Raw genomic sequence first — 23,701 nt, 5'->3', positions numbered from 1 at the left:
TGCATGCTGCCTCTGGCACTCATGCCATAGGTTCGCCACTAATATATATATATATATATATATATATATATATATATATATATATATATATATATAATCTCAGTGATTCCCCTATATGTTTTTCATGATCAGTGATTCCACTATATATGACATACTGTATATGATCAGTGACTCCTCTATACATTATATAATTTGTATGATCAGTTACTTCCCTATATATAATATACTGTACATTATCACTGATAACATCCTGTAAGGGTGGAATCTACTGAGAGTGAAAATGAAAGTGACCCAGAGATATTTTTTTCCCATGAGCCTCACAGTCGCAGACGAAGAAGAGGAAGTACCGTGTTCTATCTACTCGGAGGGCATATATCTATATTACACCCCAGTTCGGCACTTTGCAGCAATTCCAGCAACCTGATTGGTTCTGTATCCCAATTCCAGCAGTCTCATTGGTTGTTTTGCACGTGTGATTCAACCTCCTTGGTTGTTTGGGTTCCCTGATTCAATCTGATTGGTTGTTAGTGCCGAACTGGGGTGTAATTTAGATACATGTACCCGGAGGGGCGAGAGGAAGAGTCTGAGCAGTGGAGGAGCAGAGATACACAGGGAAGGGGACGACAGCCGGGGACCAGACAAATATAGTGACAGGTAACCCAAATACAGAGACACCTGCAGACAGGTGAGGGATCAGCAGGTAACCCCACCCCCTCTCCCTTATACAGGGACACCTGCAAACAGGTGAGAGATCAGCAGATAACCTCACCCCCTCTCCCCCCATACAGGGACGCTTGCAGAACAGTGAGAGATGAGCAGATAACTGAAATACAGCGCCTCCTGGAGGTGCTATGTTTTATATACTATCTGTAGATACACAGGACAGAACAGAGATACTTGTCTATATATATATAATTGAATGTATGCGTGTATGTCTGTCTGTGTGTGTGTGTGTTTGTCCTTTATGCGCTACTACACCATTCATCCGATCGCCATGAAACTTTGGGAAGTTGTTGAGTACACTCCTGGGAAGATTATAGGCATAGTACAACTATCCTACGATAAGTGGTGCGCGTGTGCGAGCGTCGTCGACAGTTACGCCCCCCACGTAGATCGTTCGATTTCCATCACTGCCACTAATTCTCTCACTTCCCAATGTCGTAGAAACATGAAATTTGGCACGAGCATTGATTATGTCATAATTAGGAAAAGCTAATGGGTCCCAACTCGATTATTCAATTCTAAGCGCCAAAGAATTAGCGTCCAAATTTTACGTACGGAATCTAATTTTCTCGCTTCCCAATGTCATAGAGACGTGAAATTTGGCACGAGCATTGATTATGTCATAAATAAGAAAAGCTAATGGGTCCCAACTCGATTATTCAATTCTATGCGCAAAAGAATTAGCGTCCAAATTTTGCGTACGGAATGTAATTTTCTCACATAGAAACTTGAAATTTGGCACGGGCATTGAATATGTCATAAATAGGAAAAGCTAATGGGTCCCAACTCGATTATTCAATTCTATGCGCAAAAGAATTAGCGTCCAAATTTTACGTACGGAATCTAATTCTCTCACTTCCCAATGTCGTAGAAACATGATTTGGCACGAGCATTGATTATGTCATAAATAGGAAAAGCTAATGGGTCCCAACTCAATTATTCAATTCTAAGCGCCAAAGAATTAGCGTCCAAATTTTACGTACGGAATCTAATTTTCTCGCTTCCCAATGTCATAGAAACTTGAAATTTGGCACAAGCATTGATTATGTCATAAATAGGAAAAGCTAATGGGTCCCAACTCGATTATTCAATTGTAAGCGCCAAAGAATTAGCGTCCAAATTTTACGTACGGAATCTAATTTTCTCGCTTCCCAATGTAATAGAAACGTGAAATTTGGCAGGAGCATTGATTATGTCATAAATAGGAAAAGCTAATGGGTCCCAACTCCATTATTTAATTCTGTGCGCCAAAGAATTAGCATCCAAATTTTACGTACGGAATCTAATTTTCTCGCTTCCCAATGTCATAGAAACTTGAAATTTGGCACGAGCATTGATTATGTCATAAATAGGATAAGCTAATAGGTCCCAACTCGATTATTCAATTCTATGCGCAAAAGAATTAGCGTCCAAATTTTACGTACGGAATGTAATTTTCTCACATAGAAACTTGAAATTTGGCACGGGCATTGAATATGTCACAAATAGGAAAAGCTAATGGGTCCCAACTCGATTATTCAATTCTATGCGCAAAAGAATTAGCGTCCAAATTTTACGTACGGAATCTAATTTTCTCACTTTCCAATGTCATAGAAACGTGAAATTTGGCACGGGCGTTGAATATGTCATAAATAGGAAACACTAATCGGTCTCAACTCTATTATTCAATTCTATGCGCCAAAGAATTACCGTCCAAATTTTACGTACGGAATCTAATTTTCTCGCTTTCCGGGGTCATAGAAACGTGAAATTTGGCACGAGCATTGATTATGTCATAAATAAGAAAAGCTAATGGGTCCCAACTCGATTATTCAATTATATGCGCAAAAGAATTTGCGTCCAAATTTTGCGTACGGAATGTAATTTTCTCACATAAAAACTTGAAATTTGGCACGGGCATTGAATATGTCATAAATAGGAAAAGCTAATGGGTCCCAACTCGATTATTCAATTCTATGCGCAAAAGAATTAGCGTCCAAATTTTACGTACGGAATCTAATTCTCTCACTTCCCAATGTCGTAGAAACATGATTTGGCACGAGCATTGATTATGTCATAAATAGGAAAAGCTAATGGGTCCCAACTCAATTATTCAATTCTAAGCGCCAAAGAATTAGCGTCCAAATTTTACGTACAGAATCTAATTTTCTCGCTTCCCAATGTCATAGAAACCTGAAATTTGGCACAAGCATTGATTATGTCATAAATAGGAAAAGCTAATGGGTCCCAACTCGATTATTCAATTGTAAGCGCCAAAGAATTAGCGTCCAAATTCTACGTACGGAATCTAATTTTCTCGCTTCCCAATGTAATAGAAACGTGAAATTTGGCAGGAGCATTGATTATGTCATAAATAGGAAAAGCTAATGGGTCCCAACTCCATTATTTAATTCTGTGCGCCAAAGAATTAGCATCCAAATTTTACGTACGGAATCTCATTTTCTCGCTTCCCAATGTCATAGAAACTTGAAATTTGGCACGAGCATTGATTATGTCATAAATAGGATAAGCTAATAGGTCCCAACTCGATTATTCAATTCTATGCGCAAAAGAATTAGCGTCCAAATTTTACGTACGGAATGTAATTTTCTCACATAGAAACTTGAAATTTGGCACGGGCATTGAATATGTCATAAATAGGAAAAGCTAATGGGTCCCAACTCGATTATTCAATTCTATGCGCAAAAGAGTTAGCGTCCAAATTTTACGTACGGAATCTAATTTTCTCACTTTCTGGTGTCATAGAAACTCGAAATTTGGCACGAGCATTGAATACGTCATAAATAGGAAAATCTAATCGGTCCCAACTCGATTATTCAATTCTATGCGCAAAAGAATTAACGTCCAAATATTATGTACGGAATCGAATTCTCTCGCTTCCCAATGTAATAGAAACTCGAAATATGACACGAGCATTGATTATGTCATAAATAGGAAAAGTTAATGGGTCCCAACTCGATTATTCAATTCTAGGCGCAAAAGAATTGGCGTCCAAATTTTACGTACGGAATCTAATTTTCTCGCTTCCCAATGTAATAGAAACGTGAAATTTGGCAGGAGCATTGATTATGTCATAAATAGGAAAAGCTAATGGGTCCCAACTCCATTATTTAATTCTGTGCGCCAAAGAATTAGCATCCAAATTTTACGTACGGAATCTAATTTTCTCGCTTCCCAATGTCATAGAAACTTGAAATTTGGCACGAGCATTGATTATGTCATAAATAGGAAAAGTTAATGGGAAGTTGTTGAGTACACTCCTGGGAAGATTACTGGCATAGTACATCTATCATACGATAGGTGGCGCGCGCGTGCGAGCGTCGTCGACAGTTATGCCCCCCCAGACAAAGATCATTTGATTTCCATCTCAAGCACAAAAGCAAAAGGCATTACGAGCAACGGGATGCGTGTTCAACCAGAAAATGATGCATCCGCGAACGTATCACAAGACAATTCCTGGATATTGAGAATGCTGAGGTAAAATAAAAGCTGTGCTGTGATTGGTTGCTATATATTATACCGCTGAGGTAAAATGAATGCTGCGCTGTGATTCGTTGCCATTTTTATATTGCTGAGGCAGAATAAAAGTTGCGCTGTGATTGGTTGTTATATATTTTACTGCTGACGTAACATGAAAGCTGCACTGTGATTGGTTGTTATATTTTATACTGCTGAGGTAACATATAAGCTGCCCTGTGATTCGGTGTTATATATTATAAAGCTGAGGTAACATGAAAGCTGCGCTGTGATTGGTTGTTATATATTATACCACTGAGGTAACCTAAAAAAGCTGCGCTGTGATTGGTTGTTATCTAGATATATAAAAACGAATGTATGTCTGTCTGTCTTCGCAGCAACGCGCGACGGGTAGGCTAGTCTATATATATAAAATTGAATGTGTGCATGTGTCTATCTGTGTGTCTGTTTGTCCTTTATGCGCTACTACACCATTCATTCGATCGCCATGAAACTTTGGGAAGTTGTTGAGTACACTCCTGGGAAGATTATAGGCATACTACATTTATGCTATGATAAATGGTGCGCGTGCGAGTGACGTCGACAGTTACGCCCCCCCCTACATAGATCGCTCGATTTCCATCATTGCCACTAATTCTCTCACTTCCCGATGTCGTAGAAACATGAAATTTGGCACGAGCATTGATTATGTCATAAATAGGAAAAGCTAATGGGTCCCAACTCGATTATTCAATTCTAAGCGCAAAAGAATTAGCGTCCAAATTTTACATATGGAATCTAATTCTCTCGCTTCCCAATGTCATAGAAACTTGAAATTTGGCACGATCATTGATTATGTCATAAATAGGAAAAGCTTATGGGTCCCAACTCAATTATTTAATTCTAAGCACAAAAGAATTAGCGTCCACATTTTATGTACGGAATCAAATTCTCTCACTTCCCGATGTCATTAAAACTTGAAATTTGGCACGAGCATTGACTATGTCATAAATAGGAAAAGCTAATGAGTCCCAACTCGATTATTCAATTCTAAGCGCAAAAGAATTAGTGTCCAAATTTTACGTACGGAATCTAATTCTCTCACTTCCTGATGTCATCTATATATATAAAAAAATGAATGTCTGTCTGTCCTTTATGCATTACTACACCATTCATTCAATCACCATGAAACTTTGGGAAGTTGTTGAGTACACTCCTGGGAAGATTATTGGCATAGTACATCTATCCTACGATAGATGGGGTGCGTGCGTCGTCTACAGTTATGCCCCCAGACAAAGATCATTTGATTTCCATCTCAAGCACAAAAGCAAAAGGCATTACGAGCAACGGGATGCGTGTTCAACTACAAAATGATGCATCCGACGAACGTTTCACAAGACAATTGCTGGATATTGAGAATGCTGAGGTAAAATGAAAGCTGTGCTGTGATTGGTTGCTATTTCTTATACTGCTGAGGCAACATGAAAGCTGTGCTGTGATTGGTTGCTATATATTATACCGCTGAGGTTAAATGAATGCTGCGCTGTGATTGGTTGCTATTTTTTATATTGCTGAGGCAGAATAAAAGTTGCGCTGTGATTGGTTGTTGTATTTTATACTGCTGAGGTAACATGAAAGCTGCGCTGTGATTGGTGTTATCTATATATATAAAGACGAAAGCCCTCACTGACTCACTGACTGACTCACTGACTGACTGACTGATTCGCCAAAAGTTCTCCAACTTCCCGATGTCGTAGAAACATGAATTTTGGCACGAGCATAGATTATCTCCAAAATAGGAAAAGTAATTGGGTCCCAACTCGATTATTCAATTCTAGCGCAAAAGAATTGGCGTCGAAATTTTACGTACATAATCTAAATCTGTCACTTCCCAATGTCATAGAAACTTAAAATGTGGCAGGGCATTGATTATGTCATAAATAGGAAAAGTTAATGGGTCCCAACTCGATTATTTAATTCTATGCGTAAAAGAATTAGCGTCCAAATTTTACGTACGGAATCTAATTTTCTCACTTTCCGGTGTCATAGAAATGTGAAATTTGGCATGAGCATTGATTATGTCATAAATAGAAAAAGCTAATGGGTCCCAACTCGATTATTCAATTCTATGCGCAAAAGAATTAGCGTCCAAATTTTACGTGCGGAATGTAATTTCTTCACTTTCCGGTGTCATAGATTCGGGAAATTTGGCACGAGCATTGATTATGTCATAAGTAGGAAAAGCTAATGGGTCCCAGCTCCATTATTCAATTCTATGCGCAAAAGAATTGGCGACCAAATTTTACGTGCGGAATGTAATTTTCTCACTTTCCGGTGTCATAGAAACGGGAAATTTGACACAAGCATTGATTATGTCATAAATAGGAAAACGTCATAGGTCCCAACTCGATTATTCAATTCTAGCGCAAAAGAATTGGCGTCGAAATTTTACGTGCGGAATGTAATTTTCTCACTTTCCGGTGTCATAGAAACGTGAAATTTGGCACGAGCATTGATTATGTCATAAATAGGAAAAGCTAATGGGTCCCAATTCGATTATTCAATTCTAGCGCAAAAGAATTGGCGTCGAAATTTAACGTACATAATCTAAATCTGTCACTTCCCAATGTCATAGAAACTTAAAATTTGGCACGAGCATTGATTATGTCATAAATAGGAAAAGCTAATGGGTCCCAACTCCATTATTCAATTCTATGCGCAAAACAATTAGCGTCCTAATTTTACGTGCGGAATGTAATTTCTTCACTTTCCGGTGTCATAGAAACAGGAAATTTGTCACGCGCATTGATTATGTCATAAATAGGAAAAGCTAATGGGTCCCAACTCCATTATTCAATTCTATGCCCAAAAGAATTAGCGTCGAAATGTTACGTGCGGAATGTAATTTTTTCACTTTCCGGTGTCATAGATACGAGAAATTTGGCACGAGCATTGATTATGTCATAAATATGAAAAGTTAATGGGTCCCAACTCGATTATTCAATTCTAAGCGCAAAAGAATTAGTGTCCAAATTTTACGTACGTAATCTAATTCTCTCACTTCCTGATGTCATTTTATATAAAGGAAACGTCGCATGGTTACCTTCCCGTGGTGTTTCCTGGGTAACGCAGAGAACTATGCAAAACATATGTTTATACTCAGTATCTCTAAAGTAACCACGACTTCATAAGATTTTCCGTGTGAACACCAGATAAACACCAGTACCAAATCAACTTGGGCGAAGTCGGGTATATCAGCTAGTATATTATAAAGGTGAGGTAACATGTAACCTGCGCTGCGATTGTTTGTTATATATTATACCACTGAGGTAACATGAAAGCTGCGCTGTGATTGGTTGTTATCTAGACATATAAAAACGAATGAATGTATGTCTGTCTGTCTTCGCAGCAACGTGCGATGGGTAAGCTAGTGTAATATATTGTTTGCTGTGTGTAACTGTAATACAGCGCCACCTGTAGGTAGCTTATCTATCATAACAGCATACATATACAGCACTGTCTGCAGGTACTATGTTATATACTACCTGCAGATACCAGCTAGCCATACCACACAGGAGAGATCTGTAGATAGTTGTGTAATGCACTCATTGTCAGTAATATCCCAACCCTAGAAGTTGTCGGAATGGATGAAACTTTGTCTGAGTGATTGTAATGCTGATATAAGTAAGTGATTACAATATCAGAGCAAAAGGAGAATTTATTGTGGAGAACTGACCCCTTGTAGGGAGGCTCTAGTACCTTGTTGTACCGCCTCTAGCTTAGATACAAGATGTGATACGGGGGGCATGGAAGCACTAGTACCCTGTTGTACCGCCTCTAGCTTGGTTACAAGATGTGATACAGATGGGTATGGAGGCTCTAGTACCCTGTTGTACCACCTGTAGCTTGGATACAAGATGTGATACAGATGGGCATGGAGGCTCTAGTACCCTGCTGGGCTGCCACAAAAAGTGTGTATTATCTGCATGTAATTATAGAGCTATGCTTTTTGTAGATAACATATCAGACACAACGGCAGATGTATACAGCCCCACATGGATATAACAGTTATACTGTACTACAGCAGATATCTAGGATCACCAGTGGGTAATGTGGAGTGTTTAACCTTCAGATAATCATTATACAGAACCACAACCAGATAAAATGGCGACCAGAGACAATGTAGATTGGGAGAAGATACCCAAAGTAGAAGACTCAACATCTGGTGCTGGACGAGTGTAAGTAACATCCAGCGATCGCCCTAACAAATGTATGAATGAATTCTCCTGATTTGCACTGAATGCCGTAGAGAAGGGGAAGAGACCGTGTACCCTTGTGTACTACATGTACCTACCCATAAGGTTTTCGGTATTAGTGTATCTTGATGCCACCAGAAGCTAGGAGTTTGACAGGTAAACTGCCCATGTCACACCCCTACCACCTGATAGGGTCAAGAGCAGAAGGTCCTGAAAGATGCTAAAGGGCTGCTATATAAGTGAGCAGCCCCCCACAGTGGAACGCCCGTCCCCGGGGGCAAACATGTTTTTCTGATATTGGCACGGCGCTGTAGGCTCCAAGGGGTCCTCCTCCTGGAGGTCTATGCTGCTGCAGCCTGTCACTGTCAGTCGGCCAGCGCTGTAGCCTCCCTGCTCTCCTCAGGCTGTGTGCGGGACGGGGGAACCACTGTATCGCTCCCTGCAGCTGTGTCTGTGTGGACGCTGTGCTTCTGTAATGGGAGGGCTGCCGCTCTGTGCTCCCTGCTGTGTACTGCAATTTTACCGATATGTAGGGGTGTGGGTCCCGCTTCACGGCACTCTGTGTCCTCACTTATGCCGACCCCGCTCTGCTTATCCCAACACAAAGCAGGGTGCAGGCTTGTGGTCCGACAACAGGAAAGGAGTATTACGCTCGGCCAATCCTACCCTGTGACCCCCGATCTGCGGTTCAACACAGAACGGGGTGTCACCTTCTGCTGCGCCACCGGATAAAGTGGGTTTCAGCTTCTGCAATCCTCGCCTGCAGCGCCTGCCCCGACGAGCAATAGCTGCAGGCCGACGTCCATTTCAACGAATTTCACCTGCAGCATTAGCTTAGTGGGCTGCCAAAACCTGAGCTGTCCAGCCAATTAGGTATAGGGGGCGTCCCCCCCTGTCAATCTTGACTCCACCAGGACTTCCTGGTGGCGCCAAGATACACTAATACCAAGGTTTTCTGCATCCCGAGATTCTCAAGGGGCATTTAAGTTCTCACTAGATATTCAGCTGCTGAGGAGCAACTTTCTAAACATGTGCTTATCAAATGCTTTTGATTTAGTTTTATGCTTGAAAAGAAGCTAAAATGAAGCCCACGATTATGCAAATTACCCCCAAAAAGTCATGTGGGCGGTCCAATATCCTGAGGGGTCATGCAGTCATGACTCAAAGGGACCCTGTCATCAGTTTCATGCTGCCTGAAGCCCAGTCAGCAGAAACCATGGACATGTATGTACATCGTGCCCATGTATGTCTTATTCTATAATGCTGCAGCATTGGAGATGACTTTGGAACAAGTCAGAGGGGTGGCGCTGTCCCGGCCTTTCCCGGTACTATTGTATCTTGACACCACCGGAAGCTAGAGGCTGACTGCCCTTTGCTGCAGTGTATGCCCCCTGTCAGGGCCCTAGCTTCCCATTAGCTGATGCTGTTCGTGATCCACAGATGTTCCACCCCCACACATACAGCTATAGGCCCAGCAGAACACAGCGGGATGGTGAGTTGACATCGCTCCTCACCCTGGCGAATACAGCGGGATGGTTATGTCAGTTTTTGCTCGCAGCGCTCTTGCTGCCTGCAATCCAACATCGCTCTCTGTGCGCTCCCATTAGGAGGCCGCTGACACTGACAGCGTGGGAACCGCAGCAAACCTGCTAGCCCTACTTGCTTCATGCTGGTCCTAGCTGCCTAAGCGGTGACACTGCCTTCGCCGCTGCCGGCAGCAGGATGCTCCTCGGGGTCGCTCTCAGCCTCTGCACAGTGCTGGGTCTTTTGCCGCTGCCACCAGCAGCAGCCTCCTGAGGGTCTCTCTCGGCCTCTGAGCTGTGTTGGGTCACGGAGCGCTGTTGACAGACAGCCGGTAACTCTCCAGTTCGCCCTCCAGCCCAGCTGCAAGTATGTTTCCCGGCTGAAGTATCTTTCTGGCCGCATAACAATGCAACCAATCGGGAGCTAGGGGTGTGACTGGGGCGTTCCTCCATCTAAGGACTGTCAAACCCCTAGCTTCCGGGGGCATCAAGATACAACACTACCGCCTCTCCCCACCCCCATCATATAGTGACAGTCCCCTCCATGCTTGTGTATAGCAGAGAAGTCATTTAATTTGTTGCAGTTCCTTTCACCGCTCCAAAGACTGGATTAACCAGGAACAAGTTCCATGGGCCCAACCTGGCGCAGTTGCATTTCCCCCAGGACATAGGCCTCTGCCCACACCCTCAGCAATCGCAGGCATGAAGTGGACTCCGATGCTAGTGCTGCTGTGAACGTCTCATTAGTGTAGTATTGTTCCTATTGTTTGGCCCAAACCACTGCCGTGGATAACTGTGGTAGCACGAGAGAAAATACATGTTGGCCTCGGTCCACAATTCATGCCCTAGTCAGTCAGTGTATTTGTGCCAGATAGATAAAACACCGCGATGAGAAGACTTAGTGCACCCATAGTATAGACAGACCCCTGTAACATTCCTTTAGCAAAGGTATAAGCACACCCCAGTAACATTTCTGTAGCGGAAGTATAGGCAGACCCCTGTAACATTTCTGTAGCAGTAGTATAGGCAGACCCCTGTAACATTTCTGTAGCAGATGTTTAGGCAGACCCCAGTGACATTTCTGTAGCAAACGTAAAGGCAGACCCCTGTAACATTTATGTAGCAGAAGTATAGGCAGGCCCCTGTAACATTTATGAAGCAGAAGTATAGGCAGACCCCAGTAACATTTCTGTGGCAAAAGTATAGGCAGACCCCTGTAACATTTATGTAGCAAAGGTATAGGCAGACCCCTGTAACATTTCTGTAGCAGAAGTATAGGCAGACCCCTGTAACATTTCTGTACTAACAGTATAGACAGACCCGTGTAACATTCCTGTAGCAAAGGTATAGGCAGACCCCAGTAACATTTCTGTAGCAGAAGTATAGGCAGACACCAGTAACATTTCTGTAGCAGAAGTATAGGCAGACCCCTGTAACATTTCTGTACTAACAGTATAGACAGGCCCCAGTAACATTTCTGTAGTAGAAGTATAGGCAGACCCCTGTAACATTCCTGTAGCAAAGGTATAGGCAGACCCCAGTAACATTCCTGGAGAAGTAGTATATGCAGTCTCCAGTAACATTTCTGTGGCAACAGTATAGACAGACTCCAGTAACATTTCTGTGGCAGAAGTATAGGCAGACCCCTGTAACATTTATGTGGCAGAAGTATAGGCAGACATTTCTGTAGCAAAGGTATAGGCAGACCCCAGTAACATTTCTGTAGCAAAGGTATAGGCAGACCCTCGTAACATTTATGTAGCAGTAGTATAGGCAGACCCCTGTAACATTTCTGTAGCAGAAGTATAGGCAGACCCCTGTAACATTTCTGTAGCAGTAGTATAGGCAGACCCCAGTAACATTTATGTAGCAGAAGTATAGGCAGACCCCAGTAACATTGAGGTAGCAGAAGTATAGGCAGACCCCAGTAACATTGATGTAGCAGAAGTATAGGCAGACCCCTGTAACATTTCTGTAGTAACAGTATAGACAGACCCCAGTAATATTTCTGTAGCAGAAGTATAGGCAGACCCCTGTAACATTTCTGTAGCAGTAGTATAGGCAGACCCCAGTAACATTTATGTAGCAGAAGTATAGGCAGACCCCAGTAACATTGAGGTAGCAGAAGTATAGGCAGACCCCAGTAACATTGATGTAGCAGAAGTATAGGCAGACCCCAGTAACATTTCTGTAGCAGAAGTATAGGCACACCCCTGTAACATTTCTGTAGTAACAGTATAGACAGACCCCAGTAATATTTCTGTAGTAGAAGTATAGGCAGACCCCTGTAACATTCCTCTAGCAAAGGTATAGGCAGACCCCAGTAACATTGCTGGAGCAGTAGTATATGCAGTCTCCAGTAACATTTCTGTGGCAACAGTATAGACAGACCCCAGTAACATTTCTGTAGCAGAAGTATAGGCAGACCCCTGGAACATTTCTGTAGCAGAAGTATAGGCAGACATTTCTGTAGCAAAGGTATAGGCAGACCCCAGTAACATTTATGTAGCAGTAGTATAGGCGGACCCCTGTAACATTTCTGTAGCAGAAGTATAGGCAGACCCCAGTAACATTTCTGTAGCAGAAGTAAAGGCAGACCCCCGTAACATTTCTGTAGCAGAAGTAAAGGCAGACCCCCGTAACATTTCTGTAGCAGAAGTATAGGCAGACCACAGTAACATTTCTGTAGCAGAAGTATAGACAGACATTTCTGTAGCAAAGGTATAGGCAGACCCTCTTAACATTTCTGTAGCAGTAGTATAGGCAGACCCCTGTAGCATTTCTGTAGCAGTAGTATAGGCAGACCACAGTAACATTTATGTAGCAGAAGTATAGGCAGACCCCAGTAACATTTCTGTAGCTGAAGTTCAGGCAGACCCCAGTAACATTTGTGTAGCAGAAGTATAGTCAGACCCCAGTAAAATGTCTGTAGCAAGAGTATAGGCGAACCCCTGAAACATTGGGATACCATGAGTGTAGGCGAAGGCAGGAAAAATTAGTTAGATAACAGTATAGGCAAGGGCCAGAAAAATTAGTGTACCAAGAGTACAAATGTACCCCGGAAAAATTGCTCAACCGAGAGGGCAGGTGAAACCTATAAATGTTTTTTAAAGATACAACTCGCTATTGCTTAATTTGTAGCAGAGCCTGGAGGTAGCCCTGTTAAAAAAATTGGTTTATGTTAAAGTATCAATACTTTTGAAACTTTGAAAAATTGGAAAAAAATTGTAAGCAGAGCCTTTTGGGCCGCAGAAAAATTGTCAGTTCAGCGTGATTACATGATGTTTCAGGAGAAGTAGGAGGAGGACTAATATCAGAGAGAGATTGACAAAGCAAAATCCTCCTTTTTTCCAGTGATAGAGAATGCTTCTATCTGCGGTTGCAGAAAAAATAATCTTTAGGTTCCGCTGCTCTCTGTTGGTGGAGAAGAGAAGACAGGGGAAATCCAGGCTTTGTTCATTTTTATGAGTGTAAGCATGTTGGGACTGGCAGTTGATAGGCGGGTACGCTTATCCATGACGATTCCCCCAGCTGCACTAAACACCTTCTCTGACAAGACGCTAGCAGCAGGGCAAGCCTGCACCTCCAGGGCATACAGTGCAAGTTCATGCCACGTGTCCAGCTTTGACACCCAATAGTTGTATGGAGCAGAGGCATCACGGAGGATGGTGGTACGATCGACTATGTACTCCCTCACCATCTTTTTACAGTGCTCCCTCCGACTCAGCCTTGACTGGGGAGTGAATAAGTCCTGCAGCATACCTTTATAATGCAGATCATATGCAGAGGTTCCAACACAGGGAAATCCAGAGCCACCTATGGGACCATGGATCTCCAATCCCAAATTAATCCAGGTAGTTAGCAATAAAGTAGCAGCATCAATGGTGTGGTAAAATAGAAAAAAAAGATTTATTGCTCCATAAAAATGGCAACTCGAAACGTCGCCATTTTTATGGAGCAATAAATCTTTTTTCTATTTTACTACACCATTGATGCTGCTACTTTATTGCTAACTACCTTGACTGGGGATTGGTGACACAGTCTTGCTGGGGAGCCATAAAGCTGGGAAAGGGCTTGGAGAGTGTTCCCCTGCCTGCGCTGGACATGCTGCCTGATCTCCGCGCCTCCCCTGCTACTTGTCCCTTGGAACTGCGCCTTCTGCCACTAGCGCTGTCAGATGGGAAGTTTAGCATCACTTTTTCCACCAGGGCCCTGTGGTATTGTATCACTCTCGTACCCCTTTCCTCTTCGGGAATGAAAGTGCAAAGGTTCTCCTTATACCGTGGGTCAAGAAGGTTGTACAACCAGTAATCCGTGTTGGCCAGAATGAGTCTAACGCAAGGGCCACGAGAAAGGCAGCCTAACATGAAGTCAGCCATGTGTGCCAGGGTACCAGTACGCAAGACATGGCTGTCCTCACTTGGAAGATGACTTTCAGGATCCTCCTCCACAGTCCATACACACTGAACAGATGAGAGGCAAGCAGCATGGGTACCCTCTGCAGTGTGTCCAAATGTCTCTTCCCCCTCCTCCTCCAAAACGCGCTGAGATATAGACATGAGGATGGTCTGGCTAGCAAGCAACATACTCTCATCCGCCATCTCCCGTTTCAACCGCAAAGCGTCAGCCTTTATGCTTTGCAGCGAACTTCTCAGCAGGCATAGCAGCGGGATGGTAACGCTAATGACTGCAGCATCACCGTTCACCATCTGGGTAGACTCCTCAAAGTTTCCGAGGATCTGGCAGATATCTGCCATCCAGGCCCACTCCTTGGTAAAGAATTGAGGAGGCTGACTACCACTACGCCGCCCATGTTGGAGTTGGTATTCCACTATTGCTCTATGCTGCTCATACAGCCAACATGTGCAGCGTAGAATTCCACCATGTGGGCACGTCGCACAGCAGTCGGTGCTCTGGCAGATTAAACCGATGTTGCAGGGTCCTCAGGGTGGAGTTGAGGAAATGTGCACAGACGCGGCGCACCTTGCCGAGCAGGTCAGACAAGTGTGGGTAGTTTTTCAGAAACCGCTGAACCACCAAATTGACGTCGTGGGCCAGGCATGGCATGTGTGTGAGGCTGCCGAGCTGCAGAGCCACCACCAAGTTATGGCCGTTGTCACACACGACCATGCCCAGTTGGAGGCTCAGCGGTGAAATCCAGAGGTCGGTCTGCTCTGTCAGACCCTGCAACAGTTCGGGGGCCGTGTGCCTCTTTTCACCTAAGCTGATTAGTTTCAGCACGACCTGCTAACACTTGCCCACCGTTGTGCTGCCGCACCACACGATACCGACTGCTGGCGACGTGCTGCTCACACTTCTTAATTGCAAGGTAGAGGTTGCGTAGGAGGAGGAGGAGGGGGAGGGTTTAAGGGAGGTGACATAAACCACCGCAGATACCAGCACCGAGGTAGGACCTGCTATTCTGGGGGTAGGTAGGACGTGAGCGGTCCCAAGCTCTGACTCGGTCACAGCCTCCACCAAATTTACCCAATGTGCCGTCAGGGAGATATAGTGGCCCTGCCTGCCAGTACTTGTCCACATGTCCGTCGTTAAGTGGACCTTCCCAGTAACCACGTTGATGAGGGCACGTATAATGTTGCGGGAGACGTGCTGGTGCAGGGCTGGGACGGCACACCGGGAAAAATAGTGGCGACTGGGGACTGAGTAGCGCGTGACCGCCGCCGCCATCATGTTTTTGAAAGCCTCCGTTTCCACAAGCCTGTACGGTAGCCTCTCCAGGCTGATTAATTCAGCAATGTGCACGTTTAAAGCTTGTGCGTGCAGGTGCGTGGCGGCATACTTGCGCTTTCGCTCCAACGCTTGTGTTAGTGACAGCTGAACGCTGCGCTGAGAGACATTGCTGGATGGGGTGGAGGGCAGTGGAGGTGAGGGAGTGGGTGCAGGCCGGGAGGCGCTCGTGCCTGTGTCCTGAGAGGGGGGTTGGATCTGTTTGGCAGGTTGGGGCAGGGGAAGAGGCAGTGGTGTGACCCGCAGGCAGTGAACAGCCTTCGTCCCACCTTGTGGGGTGCTTGGCCATCATATGCCTGCGCATGCTGGTGGTGGTGAGGCTGGTAGTGGTGGCTTCCCGGCTGATCTTGGTGCCACACACGTTGCACACCACTGTTCGTCGGTCGTCCATGCTCTCACTGAAAAACATCCACACCTTTGAACACCTAGCCCTCTGCACTGAGGCTTGCCGCGACGGGATGGTTTGGGAAACAGTTGGGGGATTCGTCGCTCTGGCCCTGCCTCTACCCCTGGCCACTCCACTGCCTCTTCCAACCTTTCCTGCTGCTGCACTTGCCTCCCCCTCTGAAGCCCTGTACTCAGTAGGCTTATCAAACCAGGTGGGGTCAGTCAATTCATTGTCCAGCTGCTCTTCCTCCGAACCCTCTGTGAGCTCCTCCCTCGGACTTACTACCCTTACTACTACCTCACTGACAGACAACTGTGTCTCATCATCATCATCATCATCCTCCTCACCCACTGAAAGCCCTTGAGACAGTTGCCGGAAGTCCCCAGCCTCATCACCCGGACTCCGGGAACTTTTCAAAGGTTGGGCATCAGTCACAACAAACTCCTCAGGTGAGAGAGGAACCAGTTTTTCCCACTCATGGCAGGGACCCAAGAACAGTTCCTGGGATTCTGCCTGCTCAGAATATGTCATTTTCATGGAGTGGGGAGGCTGGGAGGAAGGAGGAGCAGCAGCCATAGGGATTCAGAGTTGCAGTCCCTAGGCCGGGAGTAGTGGACTGCGTAGAAGACTGGGTGGTCGATACATTGCCGGATGTATTTTCTGCCATCCACGACAGGACCTGCTCACACTGGTCTGTTTGTAATAAAGGTCTGCCATGTGGACTCATAAATTGTGATATGAAGCTGGGGACCCCAGAAACTTGCCTCTCTCCTAATCCCGCAGTAGCTGGCTATGATTCACCACGACCAGAAACTCGGCCTGTGCCCACATTTTCACTTGGACGTCCGTGTCCGCGTCCACGTCCTCAACCCTTACCCCTACTTCTCATCATGGCGGATTAAGAATAGAGCAGGGCCCAAATAAATTACCCCACTATACAGCACTGACAACTGGGTCTTAATTCACCGCACACAGAGACTTGTAGATAGCGGAGGCTCTATGCTGTGACTAGAAAAAAGTAACTCGCTGTCTTGCGCTGATACCTAGGGGCAATTTACTGCTCACAGAGGCTTGTAGATAATAGAGGCTGTGTGGAGTGGGAGAAGACTCTAAAGCCAGTGGATAGTGCTGGTAACTGCGACGATCTGAACCCCACCAACGGATATGGTATTGTGGGACGCTCTGCACTGCGGCAGAGCTGAAATACTTTGCAGTGGCCCCGATAATATTAGGGTACTGTTTTGCGGTGAGACTGCTGTCTAATTCACTGCTGACACAGAACGGTATAAATAAGTTTGTTGGCAGCAGGCTAGGAATTATTTGCGTGCACTTTCACGGTTGGAGCGGAATGTTACAGCACACTCCAGCCAGAAATTTCTTTTTACGAAAGGCTGCAAACAGGCCTAGATGCGTAATGCTAAAACGGTAGCACTACAACTCCCAGCAGGCACCAAGTAAAATGCACACGGTGAGATGGAGTTTTTATTTTTTTTGCACAGAGGATACGGACTGTATAGTGTATATAACTTTCCCTCTAGAAATGGCTGTGGCCCAACGCTCTGCTTCTAATTCACTGCAGACACAGAACGGTATAAATAAGTTTGGTCGCAGGAGGCCAGGAATTATTTGCGTGCACCCTCACGGTGAGAGCGGTATTTTAACGCACACTGCATCCAGAAAAAAATATCACGAAAGGCTGCAAACAGGCCTAGCTGCATAATGCAAAAATGGTAGCACTACAACTCCCAGTAGGCCCCAAGTAAAATGCACACTGTCAGATGTAGCCCTAAGAAGGACCATTGAGGTTCTTGAAGACAGCACCTCTGCTAACACATTCGCTGTATCAGCAGCAGCACTTTCCCTATACTTTGTATTACAGACTGCAGACTGAGAACGCTATAGCTGTAATGGCCTACACAGCCCGAGATGGAAAAACAAAATTGTGCAAAACTGCTCCCAGCAGCCACAACAGTCATGCACACGGTCAGATGTAGCTCTAAGAAGGACCGTTTGGGTTCTTGAGGACAGGATCCTACACTAACATTATCCCTGAATGAGCAGGAGCACTTTCCCTAATCTCTGCCAGCGTGTGTCTGAGGCGAGCCGCGGGTAGGACCGCTTTAAATACTCAGCGGTCACTTGATCTCGCCAGCCACTCACTACTGTGGGGGGAGAGAGGCCTGGCATGTCACAGCAGGAAGTGGTAATGCCTTCCCCGCATGTCAATTGGCTAGAAAATGGCACTAAACATGCAGGGAAGGAAATGCAATTGACTCGAGTACCGCGTGGTGTTCGTCTCGAGTAACGAGCATCTCGAGTACCCTAATACTCGAACGAGCATCAAGCTCAGACGAGTGTGCTCGCTCATCTCTAATTATTACAAGCCAGCACCAGCTAAGGCCAGTACATCTCACTACCGGATGCCGCTGGCTTGTAGTAATGTGTCCTGCTTCTGGTTCATCAATCAGACCCAGGACTGCATGACTCCTCAGAAGATGGGACTGCCAACATGACTCTTCTCAGGTACTTGACATAAAGCTTGCTGCATTAAAGCTGCTTTTTATGCATAATGCTAAAAGAATACCCTTGACAGGGGCTTAGGAGGGGGTGCTGATAAGCATCGAGCCTTATACAGAATAAACTGAGCTAGAAAGCTGAAACTAAATCTAAAAATTTAGTGACAAGTTTCCATTAACTCCCCAACAATTGAAAACCCTCATGATAATGTCATTTTTTGAACTGTAGATTTAGGATTTATGTCTCATGTAACTATATGTGGTGCAGAACGCATTTCCCTTAAAGGGGTTGTCTCATGAAAGCATGTGGGGTTATGCACTTCTGTATGGCCATATTAATGCACTTTGTAATGTACATTGTGCATTAATTATGAGCCATACAGAAGTTATTCACTTACCTGTTCCGTTGCTGGCGTCCTCGTCTCCATGGATCCGCAGTCCGGTCTTCTCCCTTCTCTTGGGTCTCGGCACGAGCGGAGTTCGGGCTCCGCCCCTTTCTACGCGTCATCGCTTAGCTCCGCCCCGTCACGTGTGCCGATTCCAGCCAATCAGGAGGCTGGAATCGGCAATGGACCTCACAGTGAAGATCCTGGCAGCCATCTTACTAAGGTAAGTAAGAAGAAGGAAGAAGTCGCCGCAGCGCGGGGATTCGGGTAAGTACTACCCGTTTTGTTTTTTTAACACATGCATTGGGTTTGTCTCGCGCCGAACGGGGGGCCTATTGAATAAAAAAAAAAACGTTTCGGCGTGAGACAACCCCTTTAAGTGCATTTTTAACCCCTTAGGGACCTTGGACAGGATATTCTGCAGCACCGTTACGGAATATGCCCCCCTGCGGAATATTCAGCCCCAGAATCCACACTGCTACCATATGGATTTGGTGCGGAACTGAAAATAACAGAATCCTGCAGAAAATCTGCATTAAATCCACAGTTAGCGGTGCGGAATTCAGGGGCTGCATATTCTGTAACGCTGTTGTAGAATATTCCGTCCCCTGTGGAAGGTCCCTTAGTGACAGAACTAATTTTACCCTTAAGAGCCAGTAAATTGTATCCCCTTCTGTGTTCCTGCGGTCATAACCTATTTTTGTCAGCGGAGCTGGATGACATCCTGTATTTTACGAAACGAGTTTTGTTTTTTACTGCAACCAATTTCGGGGACATGTAATGTAATAAATACCCTTTATTTCGTTTTTTCTGCAAAGCAATAGAATGAAAGCGATTCCATCATTGTTTTTTGCTACCTACTTATATGGCGCTCACCACGTGGTATAAAGGTTACCTTTAGGCCTATTTCATACGGGCGACAAAATTGCATGTATGTGAAGCTCATGATTTTCAAGGGTTTCTTCACATTAGTGATGTTCTGTAGCCTGCAACATTGCAAGAAAAAAAAGTGCGGGTTGTTAACCCCTTAGTGACCAGCCCTTTGCCTTTTTACATCCAGGCCTGCTGGGCTTAATTCCCAAAGGATGTAAAAACATGCTTCTTCTGGGAAGTAATGCCCTGCAGGCTTTGTACGTAATAGCTCCATGCTGCCGGTTACCGGAGGTGGCTGACATGCTGGAGCTGTCATCCAGGGCAGCGGGACCTCTTCCCTGGTCACGCAATCGGGTTCAAGTCAATGAAAAGTTAAAAAAAGGTCAAAGTTTCATCTCTGCTTAAAGATCGGATCCGCAAGGGGAGCTGAGAATACTCACCCCCCCCCCCCCATCCTCCGCTAGGTACGTCGTCTTCCTCATTTTCCATGGACCTGCCGCCGGTGTCTGCACATGCGAACCAGACGTATTACGTCATGCGCATGTGCAGAGAGCCAGGAGGCCCAGGAAATTAAAAAACTCCCTGCTCCTGGCTAGTATGAGTAGCCGAGAGCAGGGAGCTGTCACCAGGAGCCGCTGTATGCGGTTCACGGTCACATGATCGCTGCTATCCAATGGATAACAGCGATCATGTCAAAGTTTAAAGAAGTTAAAAAAAATGTAAAAAAAACAGAATAAAGTTTGTTTCATCTCCCATGAGGCCCCAGGATTTATCCGCAGACTTTACCCTGGCTTCTGTGCACGTGTCAGTCGCCAAAATGGCGGACGCAGGCGCAAAAGCTGCAGATTGGCGGGGTAATTTAAAATCTCCCAATACCTGGCTACTAAATGTAGCCAAGAGCCTGGAGATTTCATAGGGTGCCATGGTACGTGGTTTGCAGTGACGTGATCGCCGTTATTCAATGGATAACGGCGATAATGTAAAAGTAAAAAAAAGTTAAATTTTCACCTACCGTCAGGGATCTGAACCTATTACTTAACCAAGGCCTGTGGCAATGTCCCCTGATGGGATCCTTATCCGTGGACTTTTCCCCAGCTTTAGCGCATGCGCCCGTTGCCAAAATGGCGGACGCAAGCACAGAAGCTGGGGAGGGCAAGTGGAAATTTAGAATCTCATTGCTCCTGGCTACTAAAGGTAGCCGTAAGCTTGGAGATGTCACGGGGGGCTGCAGTGAGTGTTCCTTGGTCACATGATGGCCATTATCCAATGGATAATTGCGATCATGTAAAAGTTAAAAGACAGGTAAAGTTTGATGCTTCATTCAGTTTGGGCCCCGTTGTGCATCCAGACAGAAGATTAGGGCTACAAAGGGTATAATTCTGAACATGGGACAAACGGGGGTATCCATTTTGGGGTGAAAGTCTTCACTCCTATGTATCCTGTACGAAAAAAACTTTTTAAAATGATACGATTGCCAAAAAAACAAAAATCGTAATTTTTTTTTCCTTCTGCTGTGCTTTGTTTTGTCGCTCAAGGGCTCTACAAGTGGGCAATGGGGCCTAAATCACCTTCAAGCAAAATGTCTGATCTGAAAGCCACTGGCTGCTCCTTTTGGTTTGGGCCCCGTTGTGCATACAGACAGAAGATTAGGGCCCCAATGGCTATGTTTCTGAACACGGGACAAATCGGGGTATCCATTTTGGGTGTGAAATTCCTATGTGTGCTGTACACAAAAAATATTTTTTAAATAACATAATTGCTAAAAAAATAAAAATTGTAATTTTTTCTTTCTGCTTTGCTTAGATTCATTCAAAAACTGTGCAGTCAAAATACGCAGTACACCCCTAGATGAATGTGATAAGGGGGTCTAGTTTCTAAAATGACATCATTTGTGGGGGTCCTCTGTCGTTTTGGCCCCTCAAAAGCTCTACAAGTGGGCAATGGGGCCTAAATCACCTTCGAGCCAAATGTATGTTCTGAAAGCCACCGGCTGCTCCTTTCGGTTTGGCCCCGTTGTGCATACGGACATAAGATTAGGGCCACAACGGGTATGTCTCTGAACACAGGACAAACAGGGGGATCCATTTTGGGGTGCAAATCCTTATTTTCATGTGCACTATAGAAAAAAATCCTATGTTTAAAAATTACGTATTTGCAAAAATACGGAATTTTATTTTTTCTTGTCTAAATTGCATTAATTCCTAAAAAGAAACGGTGGGGTCAAAATACTCCTGATCCCCCTTAGTGAATACATTAAGGGGTGTATTATATAAAATGTGGTCATTTGTGGGGGTATCTATCATTCTGACACCTATGAGTCTTTCAATCTTGGCTCGGTGGAGGAAAACAAAGTGTTCGTCAAAATGTTAATAATTAATGTTAAATCTGTACGTCTCCTAAATGGTTAAAAACAAATGAAAGTTTTTCCAATGTGCATCCAGCATAAAGTAAACAGATGAAAATCTATATCTTATCAAAAATTTCTATATCATGTTTGCACATATTTGAGATATTGCAGTTGGAAATGGGGAAAAATGATTTTTTCAAAATTTCCCCAATTTTGGCGCTTTTAATAAATATACAAAAATTCGATCGGTCTATTTTTTCTGCCCAAATGAAGTAAAATATGTGGTGAAAAAAACAATGTCAGAATCGCTTGGATATGCAAAACCTTTACGGAGTTATTCCATGTAAAAGTGACCCTTCGGATTTCCAAAATTTGGCCTGGTCATTAAGACGCAAACAGACTTGATCACTAAGGCGTTAAATATGCAATTTGCAATGTTTTGTAGCCCATCTTTCCCTATGAAGCCATCCTTTCTGTTGCATCGCATCGCACGAAAACATGGTTTTCGTATGGTGCGATGCAACTTTTGCAATAGGAAATCCTACTGTAAAACCCTAATATAAGCCCTGGGTGCAGAAAAAAACAAAAAAACACTATATATCACCTAACAGCCGCTGTTCAGTTTGCTGCTTTTCTCTGCAACCTGTGTGAAAGCATAGGCTTCACATACATGCAGTTTGTCGTGCTGTCGCATTGTGAGAAAATTGCACAATTTTTTTTCGTCGTGCAAAACAGGCCTTCAATTGACACTAAAAGTTAGTTGGTAGCTCTGATACAACAGAAAGCCATTTAAATTAGAACAAACCCTGTTTGTCCAAAACTGTAATGTTTTACTGCAGAATGAGCAGAGCTTGTCCAAAACTGCTGGTAGAGATAAATCACAGAAAGCTTTTCATGATAAGGGTGCCCAGTACACGCTGCCGATTTCCATCAGCAATGCACATTAATCTGCACTGATTGCTGGGCTGCACCTGCACTTCTCATTGTTTCAATGTTGACAAGTCCAGTTGCCACCAGATGATCAGCTGAGATCCACACATCTTTGGGGTGGAAATCCACAACATGTACATGGTATCTAAATATGATTGGGTGGGAGCGGGGCATAAGAGTTTGGCAGGCAGACTCCTCTAAGATTTCGCAGCTCCTCCATGTTCACTTAGTGACGTCTTCACCAGCAGCGGGCACCTAACCCCAACAGTCACCAACTAACAAAGCTCAGCAGCTGTCAGTTTCCTGGAACCTGTGCGGACGTGGAGCGCCTCTATTGGTTACTGTGGGCATTACTGGTGGAGGTTTCCTTCATGTATCTTATCTGTAAGCTGATGTTTCTTCTTCTGTTTCTTATCTGCAGCTGTACTGATAGAATGAAGCATCTTGGAGTCTTCTGCTGGGGTACAAATCAGCATGTAATGGCACTGATGGATCTCCTATGGGGTATTTGTGTCTCTTGTGACATTGGCTCCTTAGTATATGTCTCCCCTGATG

General features: G+C 44.6%; 1 long non-coding RNA gene across 1 annotated transcript; it reads left to right on the top strand.

Moving 5' to 3' along the window:
* The first annotated feature begins 585 nt into the window (after positions 1-585).
* Positions 586-23,701, top strand: LOC136577707 (uncharacterized). The gene is made up of 3 exons (XR_010786543.1): positions 586-654; positions 8,312-8,417; positions 23,568-23,701. It is a non-coding gene; the product is annotated as an uncharacterized lncRNA (long non-coding RNA).

This window comes from Eleutherodactylus coqui, chromosome 8, assembly GCF_035609145.1.
Source record: "Eleutherodactylus coqui strain aEleCoq1 chromosome 8, aEleCoq1.hap1, whole genome shotgun sequence".
Classification (NCBI taxonomy): domain Eukaryota; kingdom Metazoa; phylum Chordata; class Amphibia; order Anura; family Eleutherodactylidae; genus Eleutherodactylus; species Eleutherodactylus coqui.
The sequence above is the reverse complement of the archived record's forward strand: the minus strand, read 5'-3'. Positions and strand labels throughout refer to the sequence as shown.